Source organism: Cyprinodon variegatus, unplaced genomic scaffold (assembly GCF_000732505.1).
Source record: "Cyprinodon variegatus isolate N-32 unplaced genomic scaffold, C_variegatus-1.0 Scaffold69, whole genome shotgun sequence".
NCBI lineage: Eukaryota > Metazoa > Chordata > Actinopteri > Cyprinodontiformes > Cyprinodontidae > Cyprinodon > Cyprinodon variegatus.
The window spans coordinates 383114-388363 of NW_015150522.1; positions in this window are offsets into that span (position 1 = coordinate 383114).

A 5250-nucleotide genomic window follows, 5' to 3' on the forward strand; every position below is an offset into this window, starting at 1 on the left:
ATATTGTAGAATGTTAAATGTTAAATATATTGTAGAATGTTAAATTTGTTACTACAGAGAAATCATTTGTTATGAAATAGATGTTTTTAGGTGCTTTTTTTCAAAATGGAAGAAAGATGCTTACCTGCAATGAGATGCCACCTCTCTCCATGTGGCTGCCGCTCATTTCATGAGGTCACTCTTGCTCAAGGAGCAGATTCTACAAAGATTACTGAGACACACAAGAATCAAGTAAAATACTACTCTGGGCACGATTTTGATGAAGGAATTATGATTTATGTAAAAAGATATGAAGGCCTTTTTAAAAAAAAAAAAAGCAGATGACAAAATATGACCCCAAAATTGGCAAAAGATTAAGTATGTGAGTACCATTTTTTCCCTGCGATCTATATCTCCACAATAACAATAAGATACATTTGATCATCCTAATTAACCCCTTTTTAAATTCAACCTATAAAGTAAAAAAGAAGGACAATCAGTGCTTTAGCTCGATCTGGCAGTGCAAGTTGAATATATTTGGGATTTACTGAATGTAAGAAAGCAAGTAAATATGCACGATAAAATGTTGGGTATTCAGAGTGGTAAACAGAATCTCTTCTGACGCAGTCAGACAATCTTAGACAGAGCCAGCAAAGAAAAAAAGGAAGCATATTGATTTCCGGCAGAGCAGAAACACAGTGGACAGAGAAAAAAATGCACTTCTGTTATCAGGTGCAAATAACAGGTCATTTTTCTTGTCTACTTTTCTTGCCTTTTCGTGTGTCTCTTGGTCAATCATACAGCACTCCCGTTTTTTTCCAACATCTTCATGACACTGAATATCATATGGATTACGCAATTTTAAATGAATCAGTGATGACAGAAAATCAGTTGATCACAAACCTGATATTTTCTCTGAAGTGTCGTGCTGATAAGTCTATGCAAGAGTTGTTTATAGCAAAAGCAGCCAACAGATGAAAACAAGCAGAAAGATTACTTCAGCCTTAGGTGGGCAGTGTATGTGTTGATGTATGAAAAGGAAGGGAAGAAAAGCGAAAATTACTTGGAAACTGCAACAAAAATATGATGAAAATAAAAAAGTTTTCACAGGTAAACAGCAACCAGACTCTCAGAATAATTTGCACAACACAGAGTGTAAACAAAATTCTCTTTGGCAGTAATCAAAAGAACTGCTAAGGTTTAGTTTTTCTTCTAATGTTAGAGCTATTTCTTCGTAATCAAAGATGAATGAAAATAAAGATAAGCTGAGAAAAGTAAACAATGTAAATCAACTAACACTTAATGAAATCTAATGTGCTATTTGCCTGAAATACGTATGTGGAGTATTTTGTCTATGCTTTTTAACCAAGGTAATACCATGAAGTTATTCTACAAAATAAATCAATTTCCTATCCTTTCAATGTAAGCAGCTTTGCGTCATTTGAGTCATATTTGTTTTTATTTGCAGTGATCAGTTCTGCTTTACAAACATAGGCATAGTCCAGCAGCTTAGAATAATCTGAGATTTTTTTTATTGCATTAACATGTTGTTTTTTTGTTTGTTTTTTTGGAAGAGTTGCAGGTAGAAAATCTTGTTCGTCATAAATTCTAAAAAAAATATATATATACAAGATTTTAACATTTCATATCTAAGTGAACCACTGGAGTTCTTAAACAAAGTTCTTTGCACCAATTTAGAAAGGTTTTTTTTTATATGCACAGGTTCACATCTAAAGAAAACCAAAGAACACATTCTGGTATCTGTTTATACTCAAAGGTTTAGATTGGAGCCAGTTTCTTAGCCAGACACTGAGAGTGTTCAAAATAAGTAATGTATGGATCCTTGAACATTTTACAGTGTGGAGCTATAGACTGAGGAACCATATATGGAGATGTGAGTGAGTGTTCTCTCTGCAGCTGTGGAAAAAAGAGCTGTTATCATTCTTCAAGAATTCTTCCATCAGCTTTGATTGTTTAAGATTGGTGCTATGATCTGTAGCACTATGGACCTGATCATAATAAAGTATTGATCTTTTTTTTCTGAGAATGTGCAATCTTGCTGGGTGATTTAACCAAATTTATTTCAGCATATAAATGCAAATTCTTTCTGTCACTGAGGTCACTGTAAAATGCTCTCCTATGAAAATATCCTTGAACCAAATGTGAGGCTGACTTACTGCTTAAATAAAAGTTGTATTGGGATTAAATCTTAATTGCATGAACACTTAGGACCAAAGCCTGCAAAATTTCAAAAGTCCTCCTTGGTTGCAAAATTTTTTTTTTTTTTTTACTTAACCTTTTGTCTTCCATAAAATATGGTTGTTTTGTATTTCATAGTTTTAAGTAGTATCTGAAACATGGTTGGGTTCTAATAGATGAGCTTTTCACAAATCAAGGTGCTTGACACTTAAATAATCAATCAATAAAATGAAGACAAATTAGTTTGGCAACTTCAATAGACTCACTATACATTTTTTTTTCAAACAAGATTCAAAGTAAATACAAAAATAATTTGGAGAGTATGGCTTAGAACATTTTTGACCAAAGAGCGAAAAACAGAAAGATAACATTTCATCACTGCGATAAAAGATGCAATGTTGGAATATTCAGGGGAAAACACATACAGATACAACATTTGTACATTTGTAGTAACATTACAAAGCTTGCATGAACTCATTTGGAGCGGATGCTGGTGTGTATTTATTTAAATGCAGCCTCCCATATTGATGATATAAGCAGGTGCAGGGAAAACGGTGTGGGAAACAGGACTTATTTTTTAACAGCTGGTTCCAGCTGTAATCAGTTTTACCATCTTGTCTCTGTTTGTGTCAGACAACATCAAAGATTACTGTTGCAGATAATGGAGATTAAAGAAAGAGTTTCTGAATAACGTCTGTGTTTCTGAAAGGAAATTGTTCTTGTTTCAGTTATTGTTTTTTTAGACATCAATTCAAAAATGAAATTTTATAATCAAGATTTGTACTTGAAACAAAGATAGCTATTTTAATAGATTTTCTGGTTAAATAACAGCCGTATGAATTGTTATTATTGTCATTATTATTTAAAATCCATCCCACGATAGAGAGGAAAAATAAATCCCAATTACAGGTCTCCTTGTTAAACAGATTGGATGGGCACACGTTCTTTTTGAAAGAAAATTGACATGTCAGGGACGGTAGCATTGGATAGAGAGGTAACAAAGAGGCCTTCAGCATTAGCTTTTACACGTTATTATCTTCCTCATGCTCTGTTCCTAAGACATGCATAAAATGAAATCTGCTGGATGCATAACACAACTGTCTGTCTGTATCCTTCTGAAAATTAGACATCACATAATCAAATTCCTAATTACTCAAGGTCTCAAATTGATCAAATTAGAATCACATGATCCAGACCTGGAGGAAAGAAAATGTTCAAATAGAGGCTGCCGGAACAGGATTCATTTGAACCTCATATATTTATCCTTTGTTCTCTTTGCTATTGTAGAGTACGCAAACATTGTTATAACTAAATCAAAAAGCTTTTACAGATATTCAAAGGTTGCTGAAACTAATCATCAGACATGCAAACTATGGCAGACAAATCCTTGAGCAACATAAAAAATTATTTACAAGTGGTTTTATCAACAAATTAATCCCCAGAATAGAGTTGCTAAAATGCCAAAACTTAAAGGTATAGAGGAGGATCTTTTATTTCCAGGTGGATCATCTAAATAAGCAGTCCTCCTAATTGTCAATCATTCTGGTGATATGTGTACAAAAGCCTCATTGCATTAGCTATCTTTTTCTGTGCATGCGCACTATCAGGCGGATATCTATGGTGAGCTACAGTTTCAAACAGTTATTGAATCTCACCTTTCTCACCGCGGTTCTTTGAAAATGGCAGAGGGTCTTAGAAGAAAAAGTGTCTACGAAGTGTACGAGAAGAAAAGAAAGGCCTCAGAAGAGGCAGATATATCCCAGAATGCTTTGAGCAGAGAGCTCTCCTGGCAAAGCATTGTGGGATTTGCTGTCAAAGCTGCCCGCTGTCTCCATAGGCTGTTGCTACCTGACAGCGGCGACTAATAACAAAGATGGCGCAGGAACCGCGCAGTGGAGAAGGAGTTACGTGACCAATAGGAGGCAAAAAGGAGTGATCATCTATTCGAGCGTTAAGTTAACCGAGTTCACTAAAAAGTCCACTATATATTCCCCACTTTATATAGCGACTGAGGGATTTAGGGGTTAGGGCTATGAGAACAGCAACTTTTAAACAGAGTGTGCACCAGGAGAAATGGGCCCCTGCATGCTCTTCCAAGCGTTTAATAGGCGTTCCCTCTCGCGGCAGGTACAGGGTTGTGCATGTGCTTTTTTTTTAAAGTGGAGAGGGCGGGTCTTTAAAAAAATTCATGAAAATCCTCCATAAGACCTTTAAATATAGGAATTGCTGGCTAGTCAGGTGTCTGTTTTAATAAATAAAGGCAATGGGCACATTTCCCTCCAGAGACTATGTACTAGAAAAATATCACTTTTTTAGCTTAAACCGATTTTTGTTTAAACCAGCATCACTTTTTATTCTAATACATTGGATGCACTGAAACTCCACTTTAATTTCTTTAATTATCTGAGACATTACTTGCGACAATTTAAGATATAACCAGAATTTATCATAAAAGGATTTTTTCATGTGAATCGATTTGTCAACAAGAGAACAAGAAAAACTGTTCTTTGCTTTGGTCCTTTTTATTCCAGGATAATGCATCAAATTGCTGTTTGGCAAATGTTTTGAGTATGCCTCTTTGAAAACAGAAATGCTAATTTATTTTATTTCTCTTGAATGGTGAAATAGTTACGTATGCCCTTAAAAATCATTTTTAATAATGTCCTTAACGCTGATAAACCAAAGTTGCCACAAAACAATTACAAATACATAACTGGTGGGAAAGTGGAGAGAAATACAGAGTTTTTTTTTGTTTGTTTTGTTTTTTTTTAGAAGACAGAGTGGACATAATTGATTTTACTCTTAAGAAAAAGCTTTTGTTTTCTTAAGCAAACAGCACAGTTTTGGATGCATGTCATTCTACACGGTGTTAAAACCTGCCAGCAAAATATGTTCACTTTTATTATTCTTAACTATTTTCTCATCCCTCGTGGGGTGGTATGTGTCATCCTCAAGCTCGGGTCCTCTACCAGAGGCCTGGGACTTTGAGGGTTCTGCGCAGTATCTTAGCTGTTCCTAGGACTGCAGTCTTCTTTTACCTGGAATCTGCTGTAGCCACTCTCCCAGTTTGGG